Below are 22,342 nucleotides of genomic sequence, written 5' to 3'. Positions count from 1 at the left end.
CTGGATGTAGTCCTGTGGAACGGCTTGCCATGCCATTTCCACCTGGCGCCTCAGTTGGACCAGCGTTCGTGCTGGACTTGCAGACCGCGTGAGACGACGCTTCATCCAGTCCCAAACATGCTCAATGGGGGACAGATCCGGAGATCTTGCTGGGCAGGGTAGTTGACTTACACCTTCTAGAGCACGTTGGGTGGCACGGGATACATGCGGACGTGCATTGTCCTGTTGGAACAGCAAGTTCCCTTGCCGGTCTAGGAATGGTAGAACGATGGGTTCGATGACGGTTTGGATGTACCGTGCACCATTCAGTGTCCCCTCGACGATCACCAGTGGTGTACGGCCAGTGTAGGAGATCGCTCCCCACACCATGATGCCGGGTGTTGGCCCTGTGTGCCTCGGTCGTATGCAGTCCTGATTGTGGCGCTCACCTGCACGGCGCCAAACACGCATACGACCATCATTGGCACCAAGGCAGAAGCGACTCTCATCGCTGAAGACGACACGTCTCCATTCGTCCCTCCATTCACGCCTGTCGCGACACCACTGGAGGCGGGCAGCACGATGTTGGGGCGTGAGTGGAAGACGGCCTAACGGTGTGCGGGACCGTAGCCCAGCTTCATGGAGACGGTTGCGAATGGTCCTCGCCGATACCCCAGGAGCAACAGTGTCCCTAATTTGCTGGGAAGTGGCGGTGCGGTCCCCTACGGCACTGCATAGAATCCTACGGTCTTGGCGTGCATCCGTGCGTCGCTGCGGTCCGGTCCCAGGTCGACGGGCACGTGCACCTTCCGCCGACCACTGGTTACAACATCGATGTACTGTGGAGACCTCACGCCCCACGTGTTGAGCAATTCGGCGGTACGTCCACCCGGCCTCCCGCATGCCCACTATACGCCCTCGCTCAAAGTCCGTCAACTGCACATACGGTTCACGTCCACGCTGTCGCGGCATGCTACCAGTGTTAAAGACTGCGATGGAGCTCCGTATGCCACGGCAAACTGGCTGACACTGACGGCGGCGGTGCACAAATGCTGCGCAGCTAGCGCCATTCGACGGCCAACACCGCGGTTCCTGGTGTGTCCGCTGTGCCGTGCGTGTGATCATTGCTTGTACAGCCCTCTCGCAGTGTCCGGAGCAAGTATGGTGGGTCTGACACACCGGTGTGAATGTTTTTTTTTTTTCCATTTCCAGGAGTGTATTTATACGTTTTGACGATGCCATTATGGCCTTATCACTTTAGGACATGGTGTAAAAAAGGTAAGTTTTACCGTATTTCATCTGTACATTTCCCTGGTTGTATGACAGTATATTGTGATGCATATTGTTGTATTATGTTGAAAGACACACTGCTCACTACGTGTATATATTTGTATATTACAGATCTGAGGATGGCCATTACGGACTGAAACCGGTCATCGTCTAAAGAATTGATATTGTGACCAAAGACTGGAATAAAAAACATTTTGGCAGTGTTGGGTCACTGTTCGTATACGCGACTATGTGCAGTTGGTGAAATCGAAGAATTATTTCAATAATACATGGTTCAGTAATGTGGCTAAAATTTCCGACACTTTAAGAAACATGACATTTGTTACACAGATAGACGCAACTGGAGAAATTTCGACCACAGGCGATACTACACTGAAGAGTCAAAGTAACTGGTACATCCGTCTGGTATCGTGTAGGGGTCCCGCGAGCACGCAGAAGCGCCGCAACACGACTAATGTCTGAAGTAGTGCTGGAGGGAACTGACACCATGAATCCTGCAGGGCTGTCCATAAATCTGTAATATTATGAGAGGGGGTGGAGATCTCTTCTGAACAGCACGTTGCAAGGCATTCCAGATATGCTCAATAATGTTCATGTCCGGGGAGTTTGGTGGCCAGCGGAAGTTCAAATGGTTCAAATGGCTCTGAGCACTGTGGGACTTAACTACTGAGGTCATCAGTCCCCTAGAACTTAGAACTACTTAAACCTAAGCACATCACACACATCCATGCCCGAGGTAGGATTCGAACCTGCGACCGTAGCGGTCACGCGGTTCCAAACTGACGCGCTGACGCGCACGGCCACACCGGCCGGCGCCAGCGGAAGTGTTAAACTCAGAAGAGCGTTACTGGAGCCAGCCTGTAGCAATTCTGGACGTGTGGCGTGTCGCACTGTCCTGTTGTAAGTGCCCTAGTCCCTCGGAATGCGCAATGGATATGAATGGGTGCAGGTGATCAGACAGAATACTTACGTACGTGTCACCTGTCAGAGTTGTCGCTAGATGTAACAGGGGCTCCATAATCACTCCAACTGCAGACGTTACACACCATTACAGAGCCTCCACCAGCTTTAACCGCCCCCTGCTGACATGCAGTGTCTAAATACCCGTACACGTCCGTCTGCTGGATAAATTCGAGTCGGTGTTGACGGGCCCAGGTGAGGCGTAAAGTCATCAGGAGTACACGAGTTGCCGTCGGCTCCGAAAGCCCATGTCGATGTTGTTTCGTTGAATGGTTCACACGCTGACACTTGTTGATGACCCAGCATTGAAGCCTGTAGCTACTTGTGGAGGGGCTGCACTTCTGTCATGTTGAACGATTCTCTTCAGTCGTCGTTGGTCCCGTTCATGCAGGATCTTTTTCCAGCCGCAGCGATGTCGGAGATTTCATGTCTTACCAGATTCCTGATATCCGCAGTACACTCGTGAAATGATCGTACGGGAAAATCCCACTTCATCGCTTCCTCTGAGATGCTGTGTCCCATCGCTCGTGCGCCGACTATAACACCACGTTCAAACTCACTTAAATCTTGATAACCTGCCATTATAGCGGCAGTAACCGATCTAACAACTGCGTCAGACACTTGTTGTCTTAAATAGGCGTTCCCTATCGCAGCGCCGTATTCTGCCACTTTACATTTCTCTGCGTTTTAATACGCATGCCTATACTACACTGCTGGCCATTAAAATTGCTACACCAAGAAGAAATGCAGATGATAAACGGGTATTCATTGGACAAATATATTATATCAGAATTGATATGTGACTACATTTTCACGCAGTTTGCGTGCATAGATCCTGAGAAATCAGTACCCAGAACAACCACCTCTGGCCACAATAACGGCCTAGATACACCTGGACATTGAGTCAAACAAGGATCGCGTATACAGGTACAGCTGGCCATGCAGCTTCAACACGATACCACAGTTCATCAAGAGTAGTGACTGGCGTATTGTGACGAGCCACTTGCTCGGCCACCATTGACCAGACGTTTTCAGTTGGTGAGAGATCTAGAGAATGTGCTGGCCAGCGCTGCAGTCGAACATTTTCTGTATCCAGAAAGGCCCGTACAGGACCTGCAACATGCGGTCGTGCATTATCCTGCCGAAATGTAGGGTTTCGCAGGGATCGAATGAAGGGTAGAGCCACTAGTCGTAACACATCTGAAATGTAACGTCCACTGTTCAAAGTGCCGTCAATGCGAACAAGAGGTGACCGAGAAGTGTAACCAATGGCGCCCCATACCATCACGCCGGGTGATACGCCAGTATGGCGATGACGAATACACGCTTCCACTGTGCGTTCACCGCGATGTCGCCAAACACGGATATGGCCATCACGATGCTGTAAACAGAACCTGGATTCATGCGAAAAAATTACGTTTTGCTCCTGTCTGTGATGCAGCGTCAAGGGTAACCGCAGCCATGGTCTCCGAGCTGATAGTCCATGCTGCTGCAAACGTAGTCGAACTGTTCGTGCAGTTGGTTGTTGTCTTGCAAACGTCCCCATCTGTTGACTCAGGGATCGAGACGTGGCTGCACTATCCCTTACAGCCATGCGGATAAGATGCCTGTCATCTCGACTGCTAGTGATACGAGGCCGTTGTGATCGAGCACGGCGTTCCGTATTACCCTCCTGAACCAACCGATTCTATATTCTGCTAACAGTCATTGGATCTCGACCAACCCGAGCAGCAATGTCGCGATACGATAAACCGCAATCGGGATAGGTTACAATCCGACCCTTATCAAAGTCGGAAACATGATGGTACGCATTTCTCCTCCTTACACGAGGCATCACAACAACGTTTCACCAGACAACGCCGGTAAACTGCTGTTTGTGTATGACAAATCGGTTGGAAACTTTCCTCGTGTCAGCACGTTGTAGGTGTCGCCACCGGCGCCAACCTTGTGTGAATGCTCTGTAAAGCTAATCATTTGCATATCGCAGCATCTTCTTCGTTCGGTTAAATTTCGCGTCTGTAGCACGTCATCTTCGTGGTGTAGCAATTTTAATGGCCAGCAGTGCAGTTTTTTTGGCGCTTTAGTGTAATTATTTAAACAATCATGCAGATTCCACGATGTCGTGGTCGACATGGTATTTTTCTGTATACAGGTTCCTGTAATTTACTAAGTGAATTCGTAGTATTCTGCTCTGCACGTTGCGAAGTCATTTTTGTCGGGCACCCTGTTGCCGACAAAGCTAACCGCCGCCTCTCCCACGCCAGAATTCCAGTATTCCGGGAATTCCAGCGGACCTTTCCTTCCTGCTCACTGGCTCGCCGGAGCGGTCGCTTGGCCGGCCTACAAACAACCGTCCCCTCACGCGTTCGCAGATCACGTCGGCGACAGCGGCCGTAACTCACGCAGCGTCCACGTGGCGCTACTACTCCACCCACATTGCCACGTGGCTCACAAAGCGGCCGCGCCTTTTCCTCGTTACCGATTTCGTTCAGTGTGGTATATGCAGGCCTAGGCCAGAAATTTGAAGCGATAGATGTGAGAGCTCCAGATGGCCAAGCGATAAAAAAAAAAAAAAAAAAAAATGTTTGCCACGTGCGAGTAGGATGCCCACACTGAGGTTTCCATACACAGTTATGGGTGTAGACGGTTCATCCATTCTTGTAATCGAGAATCTCTTTTTTGCCTGTTACCGTCACTCGCAAGATATCGCTCCCATTGATTCCAACGCTTTCGAGAATTTTTTAATTTCAACTTTGAAGTCGGATGACAAATGGAAAAAGGAACACTTTTTCGTGTGATGTAATTACAAATTAACAGTTTTATGTTTTTTTCTCGCTTTACTTGAGCGGTGGAAGCTCGTTTCTTGCCATTTCATGTTTTTACCTCAACGAGAACCACACTAGAGGTTTTATTGAGGGAGTTTGCGAGTATCAAAATGTGTCACATAAATGGCCGTATCTTTTGGAGGCATTGACTTAGAAGCTAATTTTGTGTTAGCAGAAGAGCCAACGCCGTGTTACGAGTGGAGGCCGAAATGCATGCGTTTTAGCTCACACAGGCTGGCGTGAGGAGGGAAGATCTATACTGACGTGAGGTCTGGAACATGACAAGGAATGAGAATTCAGAAAGCGGACGTAATTAGTTTGATACTTAACTTTAATCCATTAATGATGAACGTCGCTCTTGACGGTATATGATTCACAACATTATCTGTTCAGAATACATTTTTGAAGTAATTCTAGTAACAGAATACGGCGCCTTGCTAGGTCGTAGCAAATAACGTAGCTGAAGGCTATGCTAAACTGTCGTGTCTGCAAATGAGAGCGTCTGTAGACAGTGAACCATCGCTAGCAAAGTCGGCTGTACAACTGGGGCGAGTGCTAGGAAGTCTCTCTAGACTAGACCTGCCGTGTGGCGGCGCTCGGTCTGCAATCACTGACAGTGGCGACACGCGGGTCCGACGTATACTAACGGACCGCGGCCGATTTAAAGGCTACCACCTAGCAAGTGTGGTGTCTGGCGGTGACACCACAGCTAACATATATTATATCGCCAAGGGACTACGCACCTCAGTGTGTGACATAAATTCCAACTTGAAGCGTCCGGAGAAAAAAAGGTATTTAACAGTCGGATTGAGAGACAGACGGACATCGATGTGATCGTATAAGAGTCCCGATTTTACCGATTTAGGCATGGAATAGCATTTTTGGTGCTGGTCTGGCGAGGCGAAGACAGTTTACCGCTGTTTCGAGACAGCGGTTGCCGCAGTGGGAAGTGTACACAACGGTAAACCGAGGGTAGGTTCATCGAGTCCTTGTGTGGTTTCAACAACTTGAAACGTCCCCTTTGAACAATTATACATGACTGTGCTTAAACTGACACACAATATTTTGTTAGCGCAACGCAATCTGACTTTCAAAATTCCCTACAAAAGAATGGCCCTGAGTAACATTAAACTATACCTTTCAGAAATCACTTACCTCACAAAAATCTTCGCTGCTCAAGCTACTGCAATACAGCGAGCGCCACTACTGCCAGCTAAATAAAAGATTCAAACTATGGAAGGCACTAACTACTGATAGGGATAGTTAGCAAATGAAAGATATTAATAGAGAACAAACAATGTATTTACCTTGATATCATCATATATAAATATAGCAGTTCATGACAAATTTCAAAACTCCGCCATCTCTCTCCCCACATCCATCACTGCTGGCGGCTCACCTGCGTAACGCTACGCGTTGTTCACATCCAGCTGCCGCTGCCCAACACTACAATGGCGAGTATTACAACAATGCAAAGCAGCCACAGACTGCACACAGCACAGCCAGTGATTTTCATACAGAGGTGGCGTTACCAATAAAAAAACCTAAACAGCCTACTTACATAGCCCCCATGCTCCCCACAAAAAAAATTTTACAAATTGGTTTGGGCAGTGGCCAAGAATGATTTGATAAAATTTTCATAATTACAATAACAAAGATATCAAATGCAAACACTTATTGATACAATGTTGGTCAAAAGCTAAAATTTTCTCAGTGTATAAAGACAGTCCTGATTCATCACAGTAAAATTACGGTGTTTTTCTTTTTTTTCAAAGTCTGAACAGTAAAAGAGAATGCACACAGAAGTAGTGGATTTCCATGCAGTCTTGAAGAAGTAGTGTCCTTCCATCGGAAAGGCAGTGCTGACTCTTGACATGCTGACAGGTATTGGGTCACAACAGAGCAAACCCACAGCAGAGTCATTCGAAGTTTTGAATAATATTGGTAGGCAGCTCATCACAGAGTAGACCCACTGTAGTCCTGGTAGAGATTGTGGTATTGGTGGGCCACCAGAAGTGCAGAACCACTGCAGTCCTTGTAGAAATAATGGTACTGGTGAGTCAGCAAAGGTGTAGACCCACTGTAGTCCTTGTAGAAATAATGGTATTGGTGGGTCATCAAAGGTGCAGACCCACTGTAGTCCTTGTAGAGACGGCCAGCAGCCATCTGTTGCAAATGTGCAGGTGCACAATCACCATCGAAGAGTCTTGCGGACAATATAGCAAGTCCATAAACCACCACTTGTGCACTCACAAAGTTTCTGGAATTGTCCTTAGATCCAGCAATGCTGTTATCCAGTCCCTTGCTGAATCATTAACACACGTGCAAACACTATCAGTCCCTACTTCTCACATATTGTCCATATACTATGACCAGCAGAAACGTGTGCAGCGAAATGATACTTAATTTGAAGAATTGGTAACAATTACAATTTGATAACACAAAAATACAATAACAAAGGTACAAAATACATCATTAAAGAACATAACAATACAGAGAACATTTGTAGTACAGGCTTTACAAAAGAATCGAAATAATATATACGTCAGTGTTACAGGAATTATGACATGAGTACATACATAAAAGATCAGAATAACTTTCGAAACATCAACTTCACACATGAGCATTAAAACAAAACAGAATAAATAATGTCTAAGCATATTTGCAAGGTAAATAACATATTATTAATGCAAATTATATTTGAGGATAACAGTATTCCTCATCATAGTGAATGTAGCTTAGTATTAGAAAAATTCTACAATATAAGTCTTATCAGATAAACATATAAATACAGGAAAAACATAAATACCCAAGGGTACACACACATATAGCGGAATAATACAAAAGGAAAGGACAGGGTTTGTTTTACTGCAGTATTTTGCATGGAGATCTCCCTTTGTTCATCATTATTCCCAAAAGTACTATCTATACCTGCTTTCTGTACTTTTTTCGTTTAACTTCTCAATGCATTTCTTCCAATTCATCGCAACTCATTCTCTTATATAGTCTACCCCCTCTTAAGCTAACTTAAATCTACTGAGCTCAGATGCTAAACTAAGGGACGAGGCAATGCAGCAGCACAAAACAAGTAACACAAACATCAATGACAAAAAATTCAAACTGGCAAAGCAATTGCAATATTACAACTAATATAAGGCAATGTGCAGCAAACAAGAAAAATAAATCTGGCTTAGCAGAGTAACACAAATTAAAATTCAGTAGCACTATGCCTGGCAACCAACAACAGAAAATGAAATAACTTATACCTAAACATGACAAAGCTCAAGCAGAAAAAATATTACAGTAAAAACAACAATGCAGATAAGGGAAATGTATATTCACATCTTAATGTCTATGTAATTAAAGTGGTGCACCACAAATTATTCTACAAAAGAAATTACCAAGTACTTGAAAAGAAAATTATAGATGCAGTTACTGTTATTAGTCCCTTCTTATTGTTCTCTCCATTCCAAGAGCTCCTTTTTCGAAGAATGTGGATCAGAAAATAATTAGTTAATAAATCTGTTGACAGAAAGTGTTCACATTAGCAGATGCATTTAAGTTTATTTTATAAAACCAATGCTGCAACACAGCTGGAAACCAGATATTAAACAAAATGAGCAATCTCTTAACTACAAAGACAATAGATGTAAAATGTTTCTAATCATTTCATTAGGCATTTTAGTAAATATCATAAATTACGAGCTCCACAGTATGCTTTCAACAAGGAAATGTCAATAGCAAGGACAATGGCCTCCCCTTTCTTTTATTCTACCTGTGCTTCTGATGAGGCACTCACTAATGACTTGTTCTCCCGGCGTCTGACACAGCTGCGTGCCCACGACGCATTATGTGCAGGTGGTCACTTAACTTTCTTACGGAAATATTTACGACAGCAGTTTCCGCTACTGTGACAGTCTCATATACAAAATTTCACGGGTCGAGAATTTGCGTTGCAAATGTGTAGAAACAAAACCCTATAAATATAAGTGTCCAAATAAAATATTCGTCAGCATTGTGATACAGTCACGCATTTACGCACATTTCATAACTCTTAAAGTACGATTCTTGGTTTCCAACAACCTTTTCCACAAATCAGAGTCCCTAAACACTACTCATTATTCCTTACCTCATTATACATATACATATTCATCGACACTTCTTCAATATTTCATCATGAGAAATACTTAGCATAATAAACATTCCTCAACAACATAATACACATCGTCGTCGTAATAATAACATCATAACACCTCAGTCAAATCTCAAAAACGTCGTAGCTTTCTGCAATAATTTCAAACCCTAAAAAATATTCTCTGCTCATTTCAATAATGTCATCTACCTCAAACGTACTTTAAAATCATGCTCCCTTACCAAATATATCATTCAAAGCTCTCATAGTATCACAATGGTTCCGAAAAAATATGAGCATTTCACAAAGTACAGACAAAATACAATTTCATAAGTGTGAAGTTATCCAACTGTGTAATTGCGTAAACATCTGTCACTGATGTAATAAAAAAAAGTTTATCTCTCAGTTACATGATCAGATAGCTGCGTAATTTGTGTGTTAGAGAAATATGGTACCGATGTGTAAAGTTGTATAAGCAAATACCATATTAGCTAGGGTTCCTTGTGGTTGCCACACACATGGTACACAAAATAAGCGTGTACCCCCCTGAGGATTAATGTAATTATACACTCAGGTGTTACAGATTACAGCAATGGAATGAAATGTATCACGGAAAACTTTCTTTGTAATTCAAAAATCTTTAAAAATAAATGTTTTAAGTACAAAATTAATCACTTAAATACGTGTACTGTAGCGCTAAATGTGCGTCTTGTTGCAACATAATCTGTGTGGAAGTGTCGTAGTTATCGTCCTCCGAAAGCTAAGTTCTGCAGAAGTCAATGTACTTACCTCATAATACACAAAAGTGAAATGCTTTGCGTATAAATGTCTTAGTTATTACGCTTATTGTCGTGATGAGGAAAGTACTGTGCTGTAACGTATTGTTGTGCTACAGAAAGAGCAGTCTCATTGTAGCTATACCACAAAAGTTACTACTAAAACCTGTTTTACTTTCCAGAATAATTCAGAAAAACTGTGCAGATATAAAACAGATATAGCGCAAAAACAACATTGTAAATTGTCACTCATTAGTAGCGTCGTGATATAATCGTGTAGCTGTCAAAGAAACCAAATGCTAAGTCATCATTAATTCCACAGAAAGTACTTTAAATCCAGAATGTATTTTCAAGTAAACCAAAATGCTGCATTAAAATCTCATTAGCAGTACTGGTAAATGTTCTAAGTATGTGAGCCTTATAGTCATTACGTAAACGTGCAACTAACAAGCAAGAATGTACACACACAATAACACTGTGTCGTCTGTTCACAATAACAATGCATTCGTAATTTCTGTTTAAATAAGTTCTCTTGGTTCTTGACTGGATATTTAACTTCAAACATTGTTGCATATTAACAGATTCTAAGTCTGACAAAGCATACTAGTAATGTAAAGTGAAAAGTTATATGACAAAGACAAAGTTAAAAAGCAGATTATCTTTCAATAAACGGTTTTACATGTGAAATGTGGTGTAAACCTTTACTCTTCCTAGTACGCAGAGTTTCAACTTCAACACAATTATCATGTGGTATACGTCGGATTCTGTAAGGTCCATTGTAAACTAGAAAGAATTTGTGACTCAAGTGTTTCTTCTTATGTGACAATGAATGAGCTTTAATGAGAACTTTCCGACCAATATACAATTTCTTTGCATTTGCTTTACCGTGTAGTTTTCTCCTTTTGTCTGCTGCAGATTTTATATTTTTAAGAGCCAAATCAATTATGTCTTTGTGTCGAAGTTTACGTGTATTCGGGAAAGGTACAAGCTCTCTGATTCTGTTCGGTGGTTCTTCATTCTTTAGTACAAGAGTAGGTGGTAAAGCAGTGGAATCATGAGGCATTTCATTCAGCACGTTTTGAAATAAGTGTAAATATCTGTCCCAATGCTGATGCTTTCTGTGACAATAAAGTCTGCAAAGCTTATTGATTTCTTTCATAATCCGTTCGGAGGGGTTACAATGTGGTGAGTACAATGAAATAAAAACAGGTTTGATTTTATGGTTGCGAAGCATGCGTGACCAAACAGCAGATCTGAATTGCGGTCCGTTATCTGAAATGACTTTACTAACGTGTCCAACTTCACGTAAGAAATTTTTAACAAAGGCGTTGGATACAGACCGTCTAGTGGCTTTACGTAACGGTGTGAAAGAAACAAATTTTGAAGTAAGTTCAACAGCGACTAGAACGTACGAAAATCTATTAGATGTTCTGACAAGCGGTCCCAAGAGATCAACAGCAGCAAATTCTTTTAATTTAGAAGGAATAATAGGAAACAACGGAGCACGATGTGAGACAGTAAATGGTTTCGCCTTTTGACAAAGTTTACAAATAGACAAGACTCTTCGAATTCTCTTTTCCATATTGTTAAAATAACAAGTCGTTCGAAGAATATGATAACATTTTCGTGGACCAAAATGTGCGTAGCTGAAATGAATGTACCAAATGAGCTTATTAACAAAATCGTCTGGAATGCAAAGTACCCATAGCTTGTCATCAACAGTGCAGCGTTTGAAGAGTATGTTGTTTCTAACCAGGTAATAATACCGAATCTGTGTGTGTGTCTTTTCATACCATTTGCTCTTGGTGTCTTTCCAAATCGGATCTTTATCTTGTTCATGAGCAATGTCCTTTAAAGATGTGGTGATGAAGTTTTCAAAGGCGACTTTCTGAATGTAAAGAATACTGAAATTTTTCTCGAGGTTGCCTTCTGTGTTACTTTTCTCAAGCCCAGCCGGTGCGCGTGACAGTGCGTCCGCAACAATGTTCTCCTTGCCGGGAATGTAGGCTATTGTGAAGCGGAATTCTTGCAGAAACAATGCCCAACGTTTTAACCTGTCATGATTTAATTTTGAAGACATAAGGAATTGTAATGCACGATGATCACTGTATACTTTTACGTGCTTACCAAAAGGAAAGAAACAGAATTTGTTAAATGCCCAAACGATAGCTAAAGCTTCTAATTCAGTAACGGAATAATTTTTTTCAGATTTTGTTAGCACTCGGCTAGCAAAAGCAATGGTTTTCTGAACAGTAGTGTCATTTTCTGTGGCTTCTTGAAATAAATGGGCACCAAGACCGACTTTAGAAGAATCCGTGCTATGGCAGAAATCTTGTGACAGATCTGGATGAGCTAGTATTGGCGCGTTAAGTAGCGATTCTTTCAAAGAATTGAATTCCAAATGTGCTTGTTCGTCCCAGTTCCAAATAGTATTTTTTCCAGTGAGAGAACAAAGTTTTGGTGTAACAAGAATTTGCATATTCAGAAAACGACGGTAAAAATTTACGAGACCTAGAAAACTGCGGACTTGTTTTTTTTGTGGATGGAACTGGAATAGCTCTGATTGCTTCTAACTTTTCAGGATCCGGCTGAATGCCTTCAGAAGAAATAATATGTCCCAAAAACCTCACCTTTGACCTACCGAATTCAGACTTTTCCAAGTTAACTGTAATTCCAGATTCTGCAAAAATACGTAACAAACTGTTGAGGATGCGATTATGTTGTTCCTATGAAGCTTCTGCTATTAGAATGTCGTCCACATATAAGGTGATGTGACGTTTTAAGAACTCAGGTAATATGGAATTTAGCCCGCGAATGAATGCTGCTGAAGAAATGTTCAAACCAAAAGGAAGTTTCCGAAACTGATAACAAACGCCGAAACAAAGGAAAGCTGTGTATTTTCTACATTCTGGATGAAGTTCGATCTGATAAAAGCTGGATCTGAGATCAATGGAAGACAACACTTTTACACCATTAAAATTTTGAAGAAGTTCTTTCAACGTTTGCGGCCTGTCTGTTTCAGGAATAATGATAGTATTGATTTGTCTCGAATCTAAGACAAGCCTGATCGATCCATTTTTTTTCTCAACAACATGTAATGGATTGTTGTATGAGCTTACTGCAGGCTCAATAATGCCCTCGTGAAGCATAGATTGTATTTCTGTTCTAACACGGTCCCTATAATGTGCTGGAATTACATATGGTCTAACACAAAATTTAGTATGCTCACGAACACGAAATTGGTATTGAAATCCCTTGATTGTTCCTGTTTTATGAATAAAAACTGTGGAATGTGCTTGTAAAATCTCAAAAAGGTCCTGCCTATCAGTGTCATTACAATTCTCAATTGTTTGAATTTTATTCTGAATTAACTCATTAGTATCAAATGCGCCGTCGATATCACCCCTGTCAGTACTTGCAGAGTGATTGTTAGTGTCAAGTTCCGTTGAAAATTCCGAACTGTTGTCTAACAGGAGGTAAAGCCGATTAATTTCTTCGTCATGGTTTGAGAGCCAATCTTCAAATTTCAAAGCTACTGACTTACCTTCTTTTTCTAAACTTATTTCAGCATCGTGAAAGCTTAAGATTGCCTTGTATTCATTCAAAAAGTCTACTCCCAGTATAATTTCCGTCGACAATAACGGAACAATAAGAAAGTTCATAGAGAAGCTGTGGCTTTGACAAAAGAATTCTAAATTGGTTTGTTGGCGTACATCTACACTTTTTCCAATGATTGCACCTTGTAATTTAATCTTACGTAACGGAAGTGTGGGGCAATCGTTCGATTTGTTGCACTTGCTAAAAGCTGTTTCACTAATTACTGAAATGGGACTGCCAGAGTCAAGTACTGCCGTAAATTTTACGTCATTTACTGTAATGTGAATCACAGGATATGCAATGTTGTTATGTTTTACGTCGTGTTCCTGGAGTAAGATGTCCCTAATGTCTTCCATTTTTACGTAATTACTAGCTACGGCAGCTGCGTCGTCAGTTTCATAAGTATGTTTTGTGGCTGCCAGCGGTGTGAGTCATTGCCTATTGTCTCTTTGTTGGCGCGCGTCGTATTGGGGTTTGGAGACCTAACTTCTACAAATTCACCGTGACGAAAGGGCCCTGCTCTGTTTGAATCCCGCCAGTTCTGATGCAATTCAGGTCTGTCGTTACGATCACATCGTCTGTCGTCATGTCGGTGGTTCCTGTAGTTTCTTTCTTGTCGGTTAAGTGGTGGAGAATTTCTCCCTGAATCGTAACTGCGCACTGGACCATTGCATCTGAAGTTATTCTGTCTCCCTTGATAATAATTATTTTGGTTCCCATGTTGCCTGTTTCTCTGATTGTCTCTGTGATAGTCATTACCGCGGAGAGGTGATCTTTCCCTGTAATTATTACTACTCTGCCAACGGTTGTCATACGGGTGGTGTCTGTTTTGGTCACGATTTGCGTTGTAAGAATAGACTTGTCGTGTCCAGTTATTGTTTCTGTCGTCACGGAATTGTGACCGATGTGACCTGTAGTGATTGTTTTCCTGTTTTCGCATCCCGCGACTGTCTGTGTCAATTTCTAATTCTTGTAACAGTCCGTGAAAAGCTTCAATGTCGTCTTTGCAACGTCCTGCTAAAATAATATGTCGCAAATGTTCAGGCAGTTTGATTAAGCAAATCCGGATGAATTCTGAGGGGCTGTATGGGTTTGACAGGTACTGATTCTTGTGCAACATGTCTTCAAAATATTTCACAAGACTGGAAAATTCAGATTGTTCGAAATGTTTCATCATTATGATGCTATGTTTTACTCGGTCTTGTGTAGCTTGAGACCAATGTGCTGAGAGGAAGGCATGATAAAAATCTCCTTCACTGTGACAATCGTGAATGACCGATCGCATTCTTTCAGCTGGTTCATTCTCTAAGTAGCCACACATAAATTCTAATCTGTGCTCTAACGACCAGTTAGGAGGAAAACAATGAGAGAATTGGTGGAGCCAAGCTTGTGGATGAATTTCTTTGCCAGAATTCTTAAATGTTTTGAATTTACGTGTAGTAATGAACAGCTTATAGTCAAAATCATCGTGTCGGCGAGTCGCATATCGGTCATTGTTACGTTGTTTCGGTGGTTCCATCTCAAAATTCGGTGTGCCTTGCCAATTTCTTTCATAATTTCCGAAGTGCCCTGAGTTATTATTTTGTGGCTGTTCCGTACTCCTATGTCCCTCTTCCCGTGTTGGAGCGCGAGTGTCCTCTGAAATATGAAATTTTTGTATTACTTGTGCCAACTGATCTTGTACTTCCTGGATTTCTCTTTTGTATTGCGTATTAATGTGATTCTGATTTTGTTTGAATTTCTTAATTTGTTCATACTCTTCTGTGTCAGTGATGGCTACAGGTCTTGTGTCATTCAGATCATCATCTACCTTTGTAGATAAGTTAGTGACCTGATCCGAAAGTTCGGCTACTTTCTCCGATAGTGAACACATTTCCTCAGTGTGTTTTTCTGAACCAAGTTTCAGAGTGTCCATTTGTGTCGAAATCGAATCTACTGTGTCCTTCAAGTTTTCCTGAGTTTTTGCAAGTTGCGTAACCAAATCGGTAGATGCAACTGAGTCAAATTTAGCTTGCAAGATCTCATGATTTTCATGAACAATAGTTTGCAGTTCTTTTATGGCTGCTTCGTGATTCTGTAATGCATTTTCATGCCGCGAAAAAATAGGTTGAAAATGCTCACAAATTTGTGTTTTTACGTCATTACAGACTTTTTGACATTTCGATTCGATTTTATGTAACTCAGTAGTTAAATCTTCACGTGTTTGTTCAAGTGTGGTGTCTAACTTTTGAAGCTTTTGCTGTGTTTGTCTCTGATTTTGTTCCATTGTGTCTAACTGTTGCTATGTTTGTCTCTGGTGTTGTTCCATTGTGTCTAACTTTTCAAGCTTTTGGCCCATTTGTTGCATTAATTGTAATAACAATGCACTGGTGTCTGAAACATGTTCCTCAGTGCTTTTCGGCAGTGAATTTGCACCGGCAACATTCACATTTTGACAAGCGGAAAATGTGTCTTGACTCATTTGAGAAAACGGTGAGGACGCAAAACCTGAATCTACAGTATTTGCAAAATTGTGTCCTGTCATTTCGGATTCCTGAGGCGAGCTGTTGCCGAGCGATCGATCAATAATGCTTCCCTGTTCACTACCTGTTTCACTGTCTACACCATTGTTTGCAGCCCGCTCCATTTCCCAATGCACAATTACCAAATTACTACTTTGAACATCAGTTAATTCATTACTCGGTGGCGCTAACACACTGCTTTCGTTTTCACTGTCATTTCTCAGTTTACTTTGGAGCCTAGTATTACGTTTCTCACACGCCATTATTGTCACAATATTTCACACAATAACACAGAAAAGCACAATTTGAAGAGCAAAAATAAGAGAACACATTAACATAACACTGAAAATAATATCTAGTTAATTGCAGCTGCGAAATAATTGGTGCAAATCTACATGCATGCCACAACTGTTTTACTGTACAACAATGAAAGACTGCAACTACAAAGGAGATTTTCTCTACAATTGCGCGCTAGCAATAAACAAAATCTACACTAATTACACAAACTACAAGAAAAAAAAATCAGAAGATTCCAGTGAGGTATCCTGGCAGGGTCGACATATGAAACGTCCCCTTTGAACAATTATACATGACTGTGCTTAAACTGACACACAATATTTTGTTAGCGCAACGCAATCTGACTTTCAAAATTCCCTACAAAAGAATGGCCCTGAGTAACATTAAACTATACCTTTCAGAAATCACTTACCTCACAAAAATCTTCGCTGCTCAAGCTACTGCAATACAGCGAGCGCCACTACTGCCAGCTAAATAAAAGATTCAAACTATGGAAGGCACTAACTACTGATAGGGATAGTTAGCAAATGAAAGATATTAATAGAGAACAAACAATGTATTTACCTTGATATCATCATATATAAACATAGCAGTTCATGACAAATTTCAAAACTCCGCCATCTCTCTCCCCACATCCACCACTGCTGGCGGCTCACCTCCAACTGCGCAACGCTACGCGCTGTTCACATCCAGCTGCCGCTGCCCAACACTACAATGGCGAGTATTACAACAATGCAAAGCAGCCACAGACTGCACACAGCACAGCCAGTGATTTTCATACAGAGGTGGCGTTACCAATAAAAAAACCTAAACAGCCTACTTACAAACTTTCAGTTTTTACGTTACTTAATACTGCAAATAAACTGACATACAATATACCGTTTACTCTGTTTATTAATATTTCCGTAAGAGGCATGAAAAGGGAAGCCGATGGAAAATTTGGGACTGCAAACACATTATGAGGAGGGGATTGTGAGACATACACGAGAACTTCGTATAAAAAAATTAGATACTTCTATTCTTTTACAGTTCATGATTCACACTTGCTGGGATAACATTTATCGTAAAAGAGGGACTATAGTAATTTTCTCGACATCTTATACACGTTCTAGACGCCACATTTTTACAATTTCATAGTTGTTTTAAGATTTCCAATCAACAACTGATTTCGTTTACATCGTAGAAGATCGTCTCCCGTCTTACAGTTTGGCAGTAAACAACGAGTGACGCATTATTTCGCCAAATATTGGTGAGGATAGCTGGCAATATTCATGCAGTCTTCCGGGGATGTGACTTCTTTGGCTCTCTCGATGAGAAAATAGCAGTTTTGAAAGTTTCTGATCAAATTCTAAAGCTGATGGTAAAAACCGACATCGTGTGGATGCATTAGGGGTGTGAATTTTATTTTATTTTGTTGGGTCGGGGAGAAGTCACCTTAATACTGCACTATGCCATGCCTTCTTCGTTTTGAAAAAAAGTGTGTGTGAAATCTTATGGGACTTAACTGCTAAGGACATCAGTCCCTAAGCCTACACATTACTTAACCTAAATTATCCTAAGGACAAACAGACACACCCATGCCCGAGGGAGGACTCGAACCTCCGCCGGGACCAGCCGCACAGTACATGACTGCAGCGCCCTAGATCGATCGGCTAACCCCGCGCGACCTTTTGAAAATTCTCATGGTATGACTTGTTCTGCACATATGGTTCAATCACATCAAATATAACGCATTGATAATTATCTCCGAGTATTGCCGAGAGAGTACTGCAAAAATGAATTAAAAAAAAGATCTCCATATGGGGGATCGAATCAAAGAGCATCAGATAACGGGTCTGTAATCTTTCCGTTGCGACAACCGCTGCCTGCAAACTACGGTAACATAAATGGCTCGTGCCGTGCCGGACTCGCGCGAGAAATACTATCTCTTTTTAATCGCCTGGCCATCTGGTGCTCCCAACTACTTTCACTTTCATTTACGGCCAAGCCCTGCTTATGGCGTGAGTTTCACAAGCTGCGACATGGTCGCGATTGAAACAGTGACATGAATACAGAATAAATTTCCTTTGCTTTACGTCTATGGTCACAAATTTTTTGTCATCAGACTAATCGGTCATCAGACCAAAGCCGGTAGTCGGATGACAATATATTTATGGCCATAGACGTAAACTAAAGGGAATTTATGGCATAAGTTACGCGTGGACTGGTTCCCTTGCCGCTTATTTCATGCTGGTAAGAGATGGCACCAACACGTACTTTGCTTTGTGGTTTGTTTTGAGCGCAAAGCACCTCTTCATCTAAGCAGTGCACACGCCTGATAAACTGAAGAGCCAAAGAATTTGGAACAGCTGCCTAATATCGTGTAGGACCCCCGGGAGTACGCAGAAGTGCCGCAACACGACGTGGCATGTCTGAAGCAGTGCTGGACGGAACTGACACAATGAATCCTGCAGGGCTGTCCGTAAATCTGTCGGAGTACGTGGGGTTGGAGATCTCTTCTGCACGCATGTTGCAAGGAATCCCACATGTGCTCAATAATGTTCATGTCTGGGGAGTTTGGTGGCCACGGCAAGTGTTTAAACTCGGAAAAATGTTTCTGGAGCCACTCCTCTGTAGCAATTCTGGACGTGTGGGCTGTCGGATTGTCTCACTGGAATTACCCAAGTCCATCTGAATGCTCATTGGACATGTATGGATGCAGATGATCAGACGGGATGCTTACGTATGTGTCACCTGTCAGAGTCGTATCCAGACGTATCAGGGGTCCTATAACACTTCAACTGCACACGCCCCACACCAAACAGACCCTCCACCAGCTTGAATGGTCCATCGATTCATATGGTTGTCTCCATACCCGTACACGTCCATCCGCTCGATACAATTTGAAACGAGACTCGTCCGATCAGGCAACATGTTTGCAGTGATGAACAGTCTAATGTCGATGGGTCCAGGTCAGGCGTAAAGCTTTGGTCGTTCAGTCATGAAGGGTACACGAGTGGACCTTCTGCTCCGAAAGACCTTATCGATGAAATTTCGTTGAATGGTTCGCTCGTTGACACTTGTTGGTGGCCCAGCAGTGAAATCTGCTTAGGGACCGATGACCTCAGCAGTTTGGTCCCATAAGATCTTAACACAAATTTCCAATTTTCTCTTCTAAACAGCACGTTGCAAGACATCCCAGATATGCTCAATAATGTTCATGTCTGGGGAGTTTGGTGGCCAGCGGAAGTGTTTAAACTCGGAAGAGTCTTCCTGGAGCCACTCTGTAGCAATTCTGGACGTGTGGGGTGTCGCATTGATATTGCCCAAGTCCGTCGGAATGCACAATGGACATGAATGGATGCTTACGTACCCGTCATCTGTCATAATCGTATCTAGAAGTGTCAGCGGTCCCATAACACCCCCACTGCACACGCCCCACACCTTTACAGAGTCTCCACCACCTTCAACAGTCCCCTGCTGATATGCAGGGTCCACAGATTCATGAGATCGTCTCCACACCGGTACACGTCCATCAGCTCGATACAATTTGAGACGAGAGTCGACCGACCAGGCAACATGTTTCCAGTCATCAAAACAATCAAATGTCGGTGTTGGCGAGCCAAGTCGAGGCGTAAACCTTTGTGTGGTGTAGTAATAAAGGGCTCCGAAAGCCCATATGGATGACGCTACGCAGAATGCTTCGCACGCTGACACTTGTTGATGGCCCAGCGTAGAAATATGCAGCAGTTTGCGAGTGGGTTGCACTTCTGTCACGTTGAACGATTATCTTAAGTCGTCGTTGGTCCCGTTGTTGCAGGATCTTTTCCCGGCCACAGCGACATCGGAGACTTGATGGTTTAGCGGATTCCTGATATTCACGGTACACTCGTGAAATGGTCAAATTTGGAAAATTCCGCTACATCGCAGATGCAGTGTCCCATCCCTCGTGCGCCGACTATAACAATACGTCCATAATCACTTAAATATTGACAACCTGCGATTGTAGCTGCCATGACGGATCCAGCAACTGCGCCAGACTATTGTTGTCTTATATAGGCGTTATCGACCGCAGCGCCGCATTCTGCCTGTTTATATATATCTCTGTATTTGAATACGCATGCTTAAACTATTTTCTCTGACGCTTCAGTGTATATTCTTATCACATGAATCATAGTCTATAACCAGTATATAGTATGACTATTGCCAAGACTGCAGAAGGAAAACGACAAGTCAATAACCGGATGGAGAGTTCATAATTTAATGAAAAAAATAAATTGGTCACGCGGCAGATTTGAACGCGAATCTGTCGCTTTACAGTGCAGCTGCGTGACCACACAACCATGACGGCGCTGTACATTGAGTTGGCTTGATAAATTTCCTTTACTTTACGTCTATGGTTACAAATTTATTGTCATCAGACAGACTACCGGTTTCGGTCTGTAATGACCATCTTCAGATCTGTTTTATAAAAACATGTCCCAATGTACTGGAGCCGTAGTGGCATTGTCAAAAGCTGAACACTAATCAGCGCATTTGACGATGCCACTATGGCTCCAGTACGTTAGGACATGCTTCTATTAAGCAGATTTGAAGATGGTCATTATAGACCGAAAACGGTTGTCTGATCACATAAAAAAATTGTGGCGATAAGAGTTGTAATATACCCTTTTTGTGAAACTTTCTGCCAGATTAAAACTGTGTGCCGGACCGAGACTCGAACTCGGGACCTTTGAATTTCGCGCAAGTGCTCTACCATCTGAGCTACCCAAGCCCGACACACGCCCCCTTCTCACAGCTTTACTTCCGCCAGTACTTCGTCTCCTACCTCCCAAAGTTTACATAAGTTCTCCTGCGAAACTTCCATATTCTTCTGTAAAGTTTGGAGGGTAGGTGACAAGGTACTGGTGGAAGTAAAGCTGTGAGGACGGGGCGTGTGTCGTGCTTGCGTAACTCAGATAGTACCGACACGGTAGCTCTGCGTGTTCGGTCAGAGGGTTTAGCTACCCTCTGTAATAAATAATTGAGTGTACGGGTCAACTCACAACCTGAACGAGTGTCATCGGACGTCCACCACGAACAGATTCAAAGAACAATATAGAACAAAATAAGATCAACAAAAAAAAGATGGTAGAGCACTTGCGCGCAAAAGGCAAAGGTCCCGAGTTCGAGTCTCGGTCCGGCACACAGTTTTAATCTGCCAGGAAGTTTCATATCAGCGCACAGTTCGCTGCAGAGTGAAAATCTCATTCTGGAAATACCCTTTTTTTGTTGTTGCTACTGTCCACAATGGTAAGGTCTTTTCTCAAGATTAGAGAGGTGTAAGATTTACAATAAACTTTTTACTCATCTTTTCTCGCACAGTTGGCTCCAATTATTCAAGTCTAGGGGTCTGATTCTTGATGCATTCTCACATTTTAGGTTCTCATGGTTCAATTAATCTAAATAATTTTGAAGAATGTCGTTGTAGAATTTTTGTTTTTACGATAATTTATTTTGTCACATTTTCTGCATCACACCTCCTTTTGAATTTTCACATTAACAAATCCGAAATTACATTGTGTAAGTAGGCTGTTTAGGTTTTTATGTTGGTAACGCCACGTAGCGCTCTATATGAAAATCACTGACTGTGCTGTGTTAAGGCTGTGGTTGGTTTGCATTGTTGGAGTATATGCTATTGTAGTGTTGGGCAGTTGGCTGTTAACAGCGCGTAGCGTTGCACAGTTGGAGGTGAGTCGCCAGCAGTGGTGGATGTGGGGAGAGAGATGGCGGAGTTTTGAGAACGGATGATCTGGACGTGTGTCCATCGGAGACAGTAAATTTGTAAGACTGGATGTTATGAACTGATATATATATATTATGACTTTTGAACACTATTAAGGTAAATACATTGTTTGTCCTCTATCACAATCTTTCATTTGCTAACTATGCCTATCAGTAGTTAGTGCCTTCAGTAGTTTGAATCTTTTATTTAGCTGGCAGTAGTGGCGCTCGCTGTATTGCAGT

The sequence above is a fragment of the Schistocerca serialis genome, chromosome 10 (assembly GCF_023864345.2).
Source record: "Schistocerca serialis cubense isolate TAMUIC-IGC-003099 chromosome 10, iqSchSeri2.2, whole genome shotgun sequence".
In the NCBI taxonomy this organism is placed as follows: Eukaryota; Metazoa; Arthropoda; class Insecta; order Orthoptera; family Acrididae; genus Schistocerca; species Schistocerca serialis.
The sequence above is the reverse complement of the archived record's forward strand: the minus strand, read 5'-3'. Positions refer to the sequence as shown.